The sequence below is a fragment of the Elephantulus edwardii genome, unplaced genomic scaffold, assembly GCF_000299155.1.
Source record: "Elephantulus edwardii isolate Elephantulus edwardi_28Jun2011 unplaced genomic scaffold, EleEdw1.0 scaffold00317, whole genome shotgun sequence".
Classification (NCBI taxonomy): domain Eukaryota; kingdom Metazoa; phylum Chordata; class Mammalia; order Macroscelidea; family Macroscelididae; genus Elephantulus; species Elephantulus edwardii.
Window position 1 is genome coordinate 297,411 of NW_006400067.1, and position 15,510 is coordinate 312,920.

General features: G+C 41.1%; 1 pseudogene; it reads right to left on the bottom strand.

Moving 5' to 3' along the window:
* Positions 1 to 12,817: 12,817 nt before the first annotated feature.
* On the bottom strand, positions 12,818 to 13,345 carry LOC102852084 (annotated as a pseudogene).
* Between the last annotated feature and the right edge of the window lie 2,165 nt (positions 13,346 to 15,510).

Genomic DNA, 15,510 nt, shown 5'->3' on the forward strand with positions numbered 1-15,510 from the left:
CCGCACCTCCCCAAACCCCACCCCCTACCCCCAAATATAATCCACTCTGCCAATCTATTTCTTAAGGACCACAGCAATGAAAGCTTTAAGGAAAGCGGTTCTCTCCTGCACACAAAGGGACAGCCATGAGTCCTAATTGACTCTACGACTGCGGATTTTTATTCTTTATGTTAATGTAAAATACACATTTAGAAAAGGCATTGATGTGATGTAGTGATAGTATGTTGACCTTCTATGCAGAAGTTTAATTACCAGCTGGCATACCTCACGTGCGGCCAGCAAACATTAGTCAGTGGAGGCTTACTTGTTGCTATGACGCTGGGCAGCCGTTAGAGGTGGAAGTGAATGAGAAAGACAAGAGGTGGTGATCCACTTCAGAGAATCAGACCGGGACAACCTTACATCACAACGGTTCTCTCCAAAACTGATCGTGGAGATGGTGAAGACCTGAGAAGCTTTTTGCTACAATTGCTTCTCCATGTTCACCTTGAGTTGAGGGCCAAGTCAAGAACAGAAAATCACAGAACTTCCTTTTAAACTATGCCTTAATTCCTATTAAAAACATCTTCCTATGTTCTATTAATAAAATTATCAATATTCCATTAAGTTAGAAGTGGCTTCTTTATATACTATCAAGAGTCCATTATGTCAGAAGTCTTTCTTCACAGTCTGCTAACTATGAATTTGGAATGGGATTACAAATGTCTCTTTAAGACGCTAGCTGTTAAAAAAAAATGCCAACTGTAAGCTCAAAGGTGTCCACATGACACTTTTCTCTGTGACTTTATTGTCTCCTATTAAGGCAACTGAAAGAATGAGAAGAGAGTATACCAGGCCTAAGACTACATATTTATTATCATTATCAAAGAAAAAAAATATAAAAGCCATTGTCTTGATTATCTAGTTTTGTTATAACAGAAATCACAAGTGAGTGGTTTTAACAAAGTGAAAATTCTTTTCTGCTGGTTTAGGAGGTTCAAGGTCAAACTCATTTATTATTGAGTAGAACCAACACATAATTGTCACTGCAGTAGCTTTCTGAGGCTATAAATTGCACGGAAAGATTGTCCACTTTCCCCCCATAGAAGTGCTGATGGCAAAGAGAGAGATGGTCTTTAGGTTAGCAGCTCAAATCTCTATGGACTACCCCACCCAAATTTTCTTTTAGAAGGCTAGAAGTCCAAATTCAGGATGCCAGTTCTCATGGAATTCTCTAAGTGTTGACTCTGAAGAAAAGGCCTTGTTTAGTTTTGTTTTTATTGCTGGCTGATTTTTTCTCTTCTCCGTCTATGCTTAATGTCTTCCTTACACTAATTCATTAATATAGTACAGATAACCCCCTTCTAAATGTGATGATAGCCACAGATACAATCCAAAACCTTATCCACTACTGTTTAAGTGATTCTGACACATACTGTCCTCCCATGGGTTGGTTAGACTGTAAATCCTAACGGGAGGAGAATATCCAACTTTTCACCTATGGAGTGGCTGGGGGATTCAAACTACTGACCTTTATGCTAAAAGCACAACATACAGCACACAGCGCTTCCCAAAGTTCTTTCTGCCATAAAAATTAGCATTTACAATACATATTTTTGAGGCAATACATTTTAATCCACAACAGATGTCTTGTACTTGAAACCAAATATTAACCATGAAAGAGCTACTGACCCAAAATTTATTGTACCATTAGCCTCTTATTCACCTGAAATCACTAATCTTGTCTTTCTTGTTAGTTTGAATTTCTTCAAAAGTTCTCTCCACTGCAGGTGAAAGGCAGATCACTTGTGAAGTGATTTTATTCCAGCAAAAGGGGCAGGGCAGGTTTAATTAATTACACTATTATTATTCAGTGATTTATCTTTTACTCGTCTTTTTATATATTTCATTGTAACTAATCTATCTTAATCCATTTGCTTTTTGGAATGAACAAAAATATTATTTCTGCATGGTTCAAAACTGGGAAGGAAATTAAAAGACATATTGTGATGAGAAAGTCTGCTGTGAGAGACCTCATCAAAGTACTGAAGAGCAACGATGTCAGTCTGGAGAATAAGGTGCTCCTGATACAGGCTACGGTCTTTGCAATCACTTGCTATTATGCATCAGAGAGCTTGAAAATGACTAGAGATGATAGAAGGAGAATTGATGCCTTTGAGATGTTTTTGGAGAAAAGTATTAAATATACAATGGATTGCTAAGAGAACAAACAGGTTTGTCCCTAAGAGGGTTAAACCAGGCTGCTCCTTGGAGTCAAGGATTCTGAAGCTTCATCTGACGTACTTTAGACATGTTGCAAGGAGGGACCAGTCCTTGGAGAGGGACATCATTCTTGGGAAGGTGGAGGGACAGTGCAGGTGAGGAAGACCCTCTATGAGATAGATTGATCCAGTGACTGACATAATGGGGTTAGGTGTATCAGAAACAGTAAAATTGGCACAGATTAGAGTAGGGCTTAAGGCTGTCATACACAGGGTTGCTATAAGTCGCAGGTGACTCAATGGCACATAACAACAACAACAACATGCATATATAACTGTTTATAACTCTTCCTCTTCCTTTGTGGTTCTAAATTTGAGGGCTCAGCCTCAGTTGTCATATCTGTTAGTTTACTCTAAGTGTGCTCCACTATACATAGGGTTTTGTAAGGTGTGTTTTATTTTGGAAACGGATGACCAATCCTTCTTTCTAGTCTGTTTTAATTTGGATTCCTAGTTTTAGAACAATAACAGTCAGACAAGCTTTTTACCAAAAGGAGTGGTTGAAGGACACTTCCCTAACAGAAATAGCCAATACACTCAGTGTCTCCCCCATTCTGGCATGTGTGTCTTGTTCCTTACCTTTCTCTGCTACATCAGCATCCCTTGCATTCCTGCCTGTCCCATCCAGCACCTCCCTCCACCAGCCACCCCTTGATATGATGGCTTAGGCGACAAGTCACTTCTGTGATGTCTTGCACCTTCCACTGCTACTGGTCTCTCATGCTGATGCCTGTCTCACATTTTGGAGGATGTAAGTCCAAATCCCATGTACCATATTCAGGAAGGAATTTTTTGTTCAAGACAGTATTGACCCTCAGCTTCTGCTCCACAAATGTCATTTTGTTACTTCATGCTCTGCTCTTTCTTTTGCACCACGCTGTTGTCACATTCATCTTGCTTGGATGCACAATTAACATCCTTGGTACCAACAGTCAGGAAATAAGGAGACACATTGCACTGAGGAAATATGGACAGTTAGGGACCCTTGCAAATTATTGAGAAGTAGTATTGTGAATTTGAAGACTAAGATGTGTCTGATTCAGGCCATAGTCTTTCCAATTACTAGCTATCCATCTGAGAGCTGGACAATGAGTTAGGATGACAGAAAAAGAATCAATGCCTTTGAACTGTGGTTTTGGAGAAGAGTACTAAACACCTCATGGACAGCCAAAAAATTAAACATGTATGTTTTGGAGAGGGTGCAGCCAGAGTGAGCTTTGGAGGCAAAAATGATGAGGCTTCGTCTCACATACTTTGGACATGTTTCTAGTGGTGCTCTTTCTTGGAGAAGGACATGACGCTGGGAAGGCGGCAGGTTTGGCAAAGGAGAGGAAGACCCTCAACCAGGTGGATTGACACAGTGACTGCTGCAATGGGCTCTTGTGTGTCAGGAAGTGTGAGAATGGCACAGGATAAAACAGGGTTCGGATCTTTTGTTTATCAGGTAGCTAGGAGTCATGCTCCACTAGATAGCACCTAACAACAACTGTCACATTATGATAATTTCCAAGTTGAAGGGTAGGTCTCCTCTAGATCTGTATGCTGGTGGTGTTTATTTGGCCTGAGGGCAGCCTGATACAGGCCTGTGACTGTATGCCCTGCCTTTGAAGTTAGATTGTTAATGGAGCTGGCAGACTTCTGAGAGAATGGGTGTTACCTGATCAGGAAAATTAGAAGGTCATCTCAGATCCTGTCCTGTGCAAAGCTGATCAGAAAGATTTGACACAAACAAACACAGACAGGCACAGAGAGACAGACAATGGCATGCAGTTTGGTCACCATAGCATCGATTCTAGTTACCATATCATCTGGTTATGTCACCATGAAAAACAGTAATCACCATGACAAACAGGTCTTGTCATGATTGCAAATATTCTGGTCACCATGTGTGTCTTAGCACGAGCAGTCATGAAATCAAAAGATGAATTTTTGTTGTGTAGATTGCCTTCGAGTTGAGCATGACTCATAGTAAAACTAAGAATTAAAGGCCTGAAGCCTTTTTATAACTCTTGACATTTATCAAAGTTCATAGAATTTCCAGAGGAAGGTTGCTTAGGAAATGGATGCAACTCTTGCTTCCAAAAAGATTAATTGCACTGGGAAAATCTGTTGTCAGGGACATCTCCAGAGTACTGAGAAGCAATGATGTCAGTCTAGAGACTAAGGTACACCTGATCCAAGCCATGGTCTTCATAATTACTTGCTATGCATCAGAGAGTTGGACAATGACTAAGAATGAGAGAAGAAAAATTGTTGTCTTTGAGTTGTGGTGCTGGAAAATAAACTTAAACATTCTCTATGGACCACCAAAAAAACCAAATAGGTCTGTCTTGGTGAGGATAAAACCAAGTTTCTCCTTGGAAACTAGAATTCTGAAGTTCCATCTCACATACTTTGGATATGTGGCCAGGTGGGACCAGTTCTTGAAGAAGGACATCATGCTCAGAAGGGTCAAGAGACAGCACAGGAGAGGAAGATCCCAGATCAGATGAACTGATACAGTAACTGGGACAATGGGAGTAGGTGTGTTGGAGACAGTGAGACTGGCTCAGGACAGGGCAGGCTTCAGAGCTTTAGGGTTGCTATGAGTCACAGACAACTCAATGGCACCTAACAACAACAGCAACAACATGTAACTCCTTAGAGTAAACTATATGCTTCCATTTCCTTGAGTTTTGAAATTCTTTTTAGCATTAACAAAGGTATGCCAATGATAATACACATACAGTAAGGTCTAGGATGGTTTCCAACATGAAGCTTCTGTACAATAAGTGACGTGCTATTCTTCAAAGTGCATACATCCTAGACAACCAGGCTGTCTGAGGCTGTATTCAGAGTTTGGTATCACCAATTCTAGATGATAGGCTAAATAATGCTTCCTGAGACCAGGTGATCCCAGCCTTCCAGGCAAGTCTTTTCTGGTCATGTCAGCTTCCATTCACTAGAATAAATATGGCCTGGAGGTGCATACCAACACAGCAAATTGTTGTTGTTGTTGTTATGTGCCGTCGAGTCATTTTCGACTCATAGCGACCCTATGTACAACAGCCCTAAATCCTGCTCTGTCCTGCGCCAACCGCACTGCCTCTGACACACCCATCCCGATTACCCCAGTCACTGAATCAATCCATCTCATAGAGGGTCTTTCCCTCCTGCGCTGTCCCTCCACCCTCCCAAGGGTGATGTCCCCTCCATGGACCCGTCCCTCCTGGCAACATGTCCAAAGTATGTCAGACGAGGCCCCAGAATCCTTGCCTCCAAGGAGTAGCTTGGTTTAATCCTTTCCAAGATGAATCTGTTTGTTTTCCTGGCAGTCCATGGTACATTCAGTACTCTTCTCCAGCACCACAGCGCAAAGGCATCAACTCTCCTTCTGTCCTCTCTAGTCATAGTCCAACTCTCTGATGCATAACAAGTGATTGCAAATACCATGGCCTGTATCAGGCGCACCTTAGTCTCCGGAGAGACACTGTTGCTCCTGAGTACTTTAGAGAGGTCCCTAACAGCACTTTCCCATCGCGATACGCTTTTTGATTTCCTGACTGCTGGTGCCAAGAGTGTTGACTGTGGAGCCAAGCAAACTGAAGCTGTGAATAATCTCAATCTCTTCACCATCCATCCTGACGCTGCCAATTGGTCCAGTGGTGAGAATCTTTGTCTTCTTCACATTGAGCTTCAGTTCATACTGAAGGCTGCAGTCCTTGACCCTCTGCAGCAAGTGCATAAGGTCCTCCTCAGTTTCAGGAAGCAGGGATGTGTCATCTGCATAATGCAGATTGTTAATAGATCTTCCACCAATCCTGATGCCACAATTCTCCTCATAGAGCCCAGCTTCTCGGATAATCTGCTCTGCATACATGTTGAAAAGGTATGGAGACAGGATGCATCCCTGGCGTACACCCTTCCCAATTTTGAACCATGCAGTGTTACCCTGCTCTGTTCTGACTACTGCCTCTTGGTCCAAGTATAGGTTTCACATTAGCACAATTAAGTGTTCTGGGATTCCCATTTTTCTCAGAGTCAGCCACAGTTTGTTGTGATCCACACAGTCAAATGCCTTTGCATAATCAATGAAACACAGATAGACATTCTTCTGGTATTCTCTGCTTTCAGCCAAGATCCATCTAACATCAGCAACAATATCCCTAGTACCACGACCCCTTCTAAACCCAGCCTGGACTTCCGGCAGTTCTTTGCTGATGTGCTGTTCTAATAGTTTTTGGATAATCTTTAGTAGAATCTTGCTTGCATGTGAAATCAGTGACACTGTTCTGTAGTTTCCACACTCAGTTGGGTCACCTTTCTTTGGAATGGGAACAAATATAGATCTCTTCCAGTCAGTTGTCCAAGTGGTTGTTCTCCAGATTTCTTGGCACAACTTGGTGAGCACATCCAGGGCAACATCTGTAGTCCAAGTTTTCTTTCTCTAGAATTTAGGATAAAGAGCATCTAACTCTTGCAGCCCTGTCAAGGATTCCTCCTGGGGTAAGTTTATAGTCCACCCTGTGGCCTCTATTGGAGACTTTCTGTGAAGGGTCGACAGTAGAGAAGCCACACAACTGTGGCTGCAAGGAGACAGCTATGCCTAGAATGGAGGTTTCTATGGCCTCCAGTGACCAAATATCAAACAGTGCAATTAAAATGAACATAAATATACACTCAGGTTTTTCAAAACTTAATCTGGAAGTAGTATGGAACTCTGGTTCTGGAAATTCTTGAGAAAATACCCATAAGCAGCTACAAACACCTAACTTTGCCTTGTGAAATTTCATGTTGTTTATTTAGTCCCTGTTTCCTAGGTTTTGGTCACTCTGAAGCTGAACTCTCATCTGTGATATCAACGCTCCCTCCCAGCTGTGTATAAAGGGCAAGTCTTATGAGCATGTCTTTGTGTCTTCATCCAAACCACTGATTAGAAGTGGACACGTGACGAAGACCAGGCCACAGTCACATCCCATTAGGGTTTTCCCTTTTGACTGACATTAGCTAATAAGTAACAGGCTCCGAGTTGATGGTGAAAGCTGCCCTGGTCAACTGAATTACAGTTTCATCAAGCACAAAAGACCACAAGAGAGACACATCCCAAGCTAAAGCAGGAAGCCCAGTATCCGAGACGTGGTGTCACCAATCCAATGAGCTCCTTGAGATCATAGATCTCTCTTCATTAATCTTCAGGAAATCAGCATCCAACAAAGTGAACTTACTGGACCCCAAGAAGAATCAAAATGCTTTTTTGTGTGAAACAAATTGTGGGAGGCCCCTGTGATTACTTGTACATTTTTTTTTTTTGCAATATCCATAAGCACTTTATTACACAGCTACTTGTACATTTTAAGCACTCGTCAGTTGGCTCTAAATCCCTTCTGGGTTATTGTGAGTGATTATGATGAAAGGATTGGTCCATTGTCTCTGGAATCCATCCCTTCGCCAATTTAAAATTTGAGAAATATTCTCCTCCTCCACTTATCTGGCTCACTTCCCGTAAGTCAATATTTGCTCCTGGAGAAATGATTCCTATATTGTAAATTCAAGAAGTCTTCATGGTTCCATGGTTAAAAACTCAGCTCTTAACCAAAAGGCTGACCGCCACTACATAAGAGAAAGATGTGGCAGTTTGCTTCCCAAAAGATCACACAAGGCAGGTTTTTCATTGTACAAGGCCATGGAGAGTCTAAATGAACTTAGCTAGAGTGGATATTGTTTCTCTGCAAAGACTTTCAGATCTTGAACTCTAAGTTTTGTGGACAGAATCCTTGAGCCTTCTGGAAGCATTTGAGTGTTTCCTTAGCTCAGTGTTGTTCCATCTAAATACGCAAAAAAATTATGGAGGCAAAGTGGTCAAGAGGTTCTGCCTTCTTTCTGTCTTCCCTTAACATTACAAACATCCCCAAGTGTGACTCTGTTTCTGGGTCTACTTGTTCTATGCATATCAAACAGATCTCTTGATGGTTTGATAATAGAATGGAAGACTTCTCAGCAAATTTCAAGTGGGAAGAAGTTTGAGGTGTTATCTTCCTTATTTTTTGCACACGTCTGGCAACTAAGACCGAAGCAGGTGCTTCTGAGTCTACTGAAAGCCGTGGACACCAGCATGTGTGAGAGAAGAACTAGGCTCTGAAGAGTCTCCAGTGCCCGGGGTTTTCCAAAGAACATCACCAGGCCTTTTTCTCCTGTACATTCTCTGGATAGATTCAGAGTTCCAAGCTTTCATTTGATGGCTAAATGGTTTTTTTGGTTTTTTTTAAAAAAAAATTATACTGGTTAATTTACAAAATTGGAATTCATTGTTTTTCAGACCAGAATCTTTCAATTTCCCTCACCCCTCCACCCATCAGATTGTATAACCCCATGGTCAATCCCTTCCTGCCCCTCGCCCCATCCATCCTCAGCCCTCTGCTTCCACCCTCCTCCCACCTTGGCTCCTCATACTCATTCTAATATAATAGTTTTATACAGTATTTTTCCTATTGGAACTGAGTAAATTCACTCAGCATAATGCTCTCCAGTCCATCCGAAAATCTTTGTTCCTGTGTGCTGTATAGTGTTCCATTGTATGAATGGACAAATCATGATTTCTCAGTCCATTCGATTGTGGTTGGATATCTGGGCTCTTTCCATATTCTTCTAATAGTAAATAATGCTGCTATGAATATTGGTGTACAAGTCTCCGTTTGTGCCTCAGATCTCATTTTTCTCATGATACATTCCAAGTGGTAGAACAGCTGGGTCATATGGAATTTCTACGTTCAGCTTTTTGAGGAAGTGCCAAAATGCCTTCCAGAGTGTTTGTACCATCTTACAATCCTGCCAACAATGTATAAGAGTTCTTATCTCACTACATCCTCTCCAATGTATCAAAAGGAAAAGAAAGCAAAGGAAGTACTCAACGTTTACCTTTTTTTGTGCAACCAAATACCTACTTCTTAGAATTTAGAATACAGATGATAGGAATATAATTTGTATCTTCAAAAGTGAAGTCTATAAAGCCTACATAAAAACATAAGAACAACCGCACTGCCATCAAGTTTACTCTGACTTTCAACAGCTATCCATCAGGTTTCTGAAGCTTTAAGTAGTCAGCAGAAGAGATTGACTAATCATTTCCCAAGGAGCAGAAAATGGATTCTAAATATTAACCTTACATTTAGGAGCCCAACATGTAACACACTTATTTGTATGTACAGTCGAGTGGGAAAGGACTCAAAGCTGATGCTCTAATGGGATTTTTTTTTCTTGTTATTATTTATCATCAAGTTAGAACCAACCCATAGCTGACCCTGCAGCAGGTTTTCAGAGGTAGTTAATCAAATGAGAGAAGATTTCTCATTCTTCCAAGGAACAACTAGTGGATTTGAACCATGTGCCTTTAGGTTTACAGCACAGCTTCTTACCATAGGCCACCAGAGCACTGTAAGGAAATTTTAGAGACTGTAAATCTTACAGGAATCTTACTTGGAAGCAGGAGTGGCATCCACTTCTAAAATAGCTTGCCTCCAGAAACTCTATGAACTTGGAGAAACAATGAAAGTTATACGAATGTTCCGGTCTTGCGTTCATAAGGTCACTATGAGTTGTCTATAACTCAACACACTTAACAACAACAAATTTTACAGGAGGAAAGTGTACATACCCCCCCCCCCCCGAGGAGCAGCTGGTGGATTTGAAAGGCGTGCCTATGGGTTGGTAGCAAAACTCCTTACCGTTAAGCCACTAGAACTTCCCCAAACACCTAATATAACTGAGCATCTTATAAAAAAATCTTAAAACCCACTGCCTTCCTGTGGATTTCCATTCATGGCACCCTCCCAGTGGGCTGTCAACATTGTAAATCTTTAAGAGAGGAGACTGCCCATCTCTTCCCTAGAATAGCTAGTGATCCAAACCACTGGCTTTTCACATAGCACTAAAATACATAAAACAATGTACCACCAGAGCTTTATAAACATTAGTCAGTGTCTAGTGTTTAGTTCATTTACACAGATTGACACCTATAAAACAGTACTGTAATTTAAATCTTATTTATAGTCATCACTTTGTGTTTGTTTGTTTCATATCATTACTTTCACTAATTGAAATATTTAGGACCCAATCCACAAGCTTGTATTATCAGACTATAAAAGAAAATTGTGTAAACACATAAGAAAGAAGCATGAGTGTGTTCATTTTGTGTGAGGATATGAATCTCTCCTAGGGACCTGAGCTGGAATAATTTCCTATGCCAACTATTTTTCCAAGATGCTGATTTGTTTGGAATATCTCTTGATAATCGGCTCCTCTTCTTCTGGCAAGCCACCTGTAAGCTAAGGCATAACCTAAAAAGGAGGAATGGAATGGGTGGGGTCGATTATGTTTTTAATATGACTTCACTGGACTGTAATGCAAGCTTTTAGCGCCTGAGTTCACACATTTTTTATGAGGGTGTGTGGTTAATTTATTAAGGCCGTTTAGGTCAAGCCATCCAAGTTACTTTTGATTTAAAAGTTAAGAAGATGCAACAATCGAGAAGTCATGAATTCAGTGATTTATCAGTGATATATAGCAGTTGTTGTTCACTGTCTTTTAGTCAACACTGACTCAGAGCTGACCCTCCAGGGGATTTTCAGAGGCTGTAAATCACATGGGAGCCTGCCTGTCTTTCTCATGTGGAACAACTGATGAATTTGAACTGCTTGGCTTTGGGTTGGCAGCACTGGGACACCAGAGCTCCCTATTATTGTTGTTGTTGTTTGGTATCATCAAGTACAACTCATAACAACCCTATGAACTATTGATCTGAACTCTGTCCTGTTCTGTGTCATCCTCACACTGTCTGACACACTCAAGCCCTTGGCTGCAGTCATTGTTTCGGTCCACCTGGTTGAGGCTCTTTCTCTCCTTTGCTGTCGTCCCACCTTCCCTAGCATGATATCATTACCAAGGAATAGCCTCCCCTGACAACACACCCAAAGCATGTGAGACAAAGACTTGCCATCCTTGCCTCCACAGAGCATTCTGGTTGCCCTTTCTCCAATACATATCTGTTTGTTCTTTCCACAGTCTGTGGGATATGCAGTGCTCTTCTCCAAGACCACAGTTCAAAGGCATCTATTCTTCTGCTGTCATCCTTATTCACTGTCCTGCGCTCAGATACAGAACAAGTAATTAAAAAGGCTATAGTCTGAATGAACTTCGATAAATACTGATAGTTGTAGAGAGGCTTCAGGCCTTTTGTTCATAGGGTTGCTAAGAGTCGCGCTTGACTCAAAGGCACTCAACAACACCACCACAACATAGTCTGAATTAGGCACACTTTAGAACTCCAACTAACATCATCGTTTCTCAATGACTTGGAGAGGTCCATGACTGCAAACTTTCCAGTGCAATACTTCTGATATCCTGACTGCTGGTACCAAGTGTATTGATTGTGGACCCAAGTAAGATTAAGTCATTGACAGTTTCCAGTTCCTCTCCAGCTAACATGATGAATGGTGCTTTTACTAATAATGAAGTAGTATTAGTCAATTTAAAGTAAGCTACAGTATATCCTAAGGATATTTAGTGGTGCTGTAGGTTAAGCATGAGATTGAGAAGTGAAAAGTCTATAGTTCAAACGAACCAAGCACTGTTAGGTAAAAATATGAGACAGTCAGCTTTTGTAAATATTTACAGCCTAAGAACTCCTATGGGGCAATACAACTTTGTCATTCAGGGTCACTGTGAATTGGAACCACCTTGATAGCTGTGATTTTGGCAGTATATAGAAAACAAAAGAAGTGTTTCCTTGGAGAAATGTATTGTCAAGGACCTCTCCCAAGTGCTAAAAAAAGCAAGGATGTCTGTTTTAAAGACTCAAGTGCTCCTGACCCAAGCCTTGATATTTTCAGTTGTTTTCTGTGTGTCTGAAAATTGGACAATAAATAAGAAGGGTAGAAAAAGATCAGGAGCTTTTTTTAATAAATATTTTTATTGTTATTTTAATGAAAGTTTACAGAAAATTTGGATTCCCATTCATTTATTGGTGCACACTTTTTTCTCCCTAAGCTGCCTGTTTGCTTTTCTCTTAATAAAAAATTCATTCACTGTTGCACAGTTTCATCTGTCCCCCCAACACCAGTCCACTTTGCTATATACCTTTTTATTCTGGACCATTGTGGTGCAAATAATGCCTAATAATATATTCCTTTTAAATAGTTCTTTCCCTCTGTTCCAATGAAGTGTTTATTATTTATCCCTTCTTTTCTTAGTTTTTATCCAACCCCCATGTCAGTCCTGTTTTACAAAAATGGCATTATGTAATATTTGTCACTTTGTGACTGAGATATCACTCATCATAAATCCTCCAGGGTCACCTATAAATATTTTATATTTTATGAGTTCCTTGTTTTGTTTTGTTTTTGTTTTTCGTTTTGTTTGGTTTTTTTTGCAGCGGTTGCAAAAAGCTTTATTGTTTCATTTGGTCCAAGGCTTGGGCGAAGGGCTTCTGGGTAGATAAGATTCTACATCAGGGTGGGATAGAGAAGCTTGCTGCTGTTGGCAGGGGGACACAGAGGTTTCCCCCTGCAAGTCCCCGCAGACCCCTAGTCGTGCTTGAGGGTGAGACGCTCAAAGAGATACTCGCCCAGCCCAGCCTGGGGGCCGCCCAGTCTTCTAATGTTGGTCAGATGGTCATTCATCTTCTTCAGCAGTTTCACTTCCTCATCCAGGAGGTGGTTCTGCAGAAAGTCACAGAGATGGGGGTCAGTGTGGGCGGAACCCACGGCGTGCAGATCCAGAAGGGCCTCGTTTAGGTTCTTCTCCAAGGCCAGCGCTGCTTGCATAGTGTCCAGGGTTTTACTCCACTCATCCTGGGATGGCTTCTGGATATCTTGGAAGAAGACTCGGCCGCCACGCTGGTTTTGCAGCTTCAAGAGCCACACGGCACCCTCGCGCTTCTCACTTGCCAACTCGCGGAAGAAGTGCCCCACGCCTTCCAAGGCCACATCATTGCGGTCAAAATAAAACCCCAGAGAGAGGTAGGTCTAAGAGGCCCGCAGGTGCAGGTTGACCAGACGGTTGACGCCAGCTTCTGCTTCAGCGGAATAATTTTGACGGAGCTGAGAGCTCATAGTTGGTCTAGGTTTTGGGGCTAACAAAAAAAAGGTGTTAGCTGGTCCCGAAAATAGGAGATGGTTGAGATGGTCCCGAGTTTACGCCTGGAGGTGACGTTGGAGGGTAGTCGGAGGTTGGAAGGGGGGAAGTGTCTGGGTCTGTTCCATCCAAACACTGCTTGAAGCAAGAGACAGATCCACGGGACCGCTGGGGAACTCGAGTTCCTTGTTTTTAAGTGCTGCATAGTATTCCATTTTGTGAATATACCTCAGCTTATTTAACCATTTATTTGTTGGTGGCCATTTGGGTTGCTTTCATCTCTTTGTTATTGTGAGCAATGCAACAGTAAACATGGATATTGAAATGTCACATTTCAGAAGTACAGTGATTATACCATGGAGTACCAAAAGAACAAATTTTCCATGAAGAAAATGCAATCAGAGTGCTCCTTGGAGGCAAGGTAAGGGAAACTTCCTTCTACCTATTATGCTTATTTTCTGGGAGGAATCAGTCCTTAGAGAAAGACATCATTCTGAGAAAGGTACAGAGTTGACAAAAGAGAGGAAAATCCTTAATGAGATGGATTAACACTAGTCTTGAGCATGACAAAAATCAAGAAGATTGCACAAGATAAGGCACGTTTCATATTTGTTGTTGATAGGGTTGCTATGAGTGCTAGTCAACCGATGGTGCCTAACAATATCAACATCACTACCTTGTTTGCATAAAGTGAAAAGGCCTTGGAGCACTCAGTGATGAAGATGAAAAATTATATTCTTCAGTAAGAATTAAACCTCAATAAAAGGAAGCAAAAGTCCTCACTGAGCCAACAAGCAACATCAAGATAGATGGAGAAAAATATTGACGCTATTATAGACTTGATTTTAATCAACTAAACAAGAAACATACAGAGGTTGAGAAAGCAAGTGATATACATTGGAATTGGAAAACAGGATGTAAAGAAAGGATTTCTTTAAAATGCCAAAAATAAGACTTTAAGGGACCTAAGTGTGTGTGCCTGACCTAAACCATAGTAATTTAATTATCTCAAATTCCTATGAAAGTTAGACAATGGATATGAAAGACTGAGAAATAATTGATGTACTTGAAATGTGATGTTGGTGAAAAATATCAAATATAATGTGGACTGGACAAAAGGGATAAATTTGTCCTGGAAGAAATACAATTAGAATGCTCTTTGGAAATGAAAATAGTAAGACTTACTCTTCTGTATTTTGAGCATGCTGTCATTATCGCTTGGCTTTAGAGGTATATTCTTTCTGTGTTGGTGTGGGAAGGCTCTGGGTCATCGCTGGCTGTCCAGAAGCCTCTTGCTGGGAACCAATGAGGCCTTGAAGCATGAGCATGCAGTCTCTTAAAATTCATTTCGGCCTGAAGGCCTGCAGCCCTCAGTCCTGGCTGTCATTGTTTATGAAATAAACACTCCTAAGTGGTACAGCATTTTTCTGTCATTTCTCTGTATTGAGGTAACTTTGGATTGCTGTGATACTGAACATTGTGACATTGGTCTGTCAATTGCCATAATGATTACATATGGTTGACAATATCTGGTTAGCTAACAGATTAAGGCAGTCTTGGAAGCAGGAGTGGCATCGAATTCCTAAACATACCTGTGGAAACTCTATGAACTTAAAGAAAGGACAGTAGTTCTAAAACAAGGGTAAAATCTTTTGTTTATGGTGTCAATACTAGATGGCACTTAACAACAACAACAATATACATTGCCAAGCTCTACAATTTTGGACTTCCATTGGCTCAACTCTGTAAGATGGCACTCTTGTTTTGGTTGCGGATCTACCTGTGTGGATTGTTTCATTGTTTAAGCCTCTTATTTAGAGTCAACCAGACCTCCAGGAGGACACTTGCATTTAAGGCCAAATCCTTGTTTCCATTTTGGAAACTGAATGAAGCAACTGGACTCTGTAAGACGGACTCTGTGATTTTGGTTGAGGGGCATTGCGACTTTTTTTTTTTTTTATTTTTTTTATTTTATTCCTACTAAAGCCTCTTGTTTAAAGTCAACAAAACCTCCTGAAGGGCCCTGACGTTTATTAAATCGGGTCTGAGGAATTATCTTTTAATCCTTTGCTACCATATTTTAGAGGAACATTCTTCTAAATTAAACGGCACTCTTCTGTCAATTTGCTGTGCTGAGGTAATC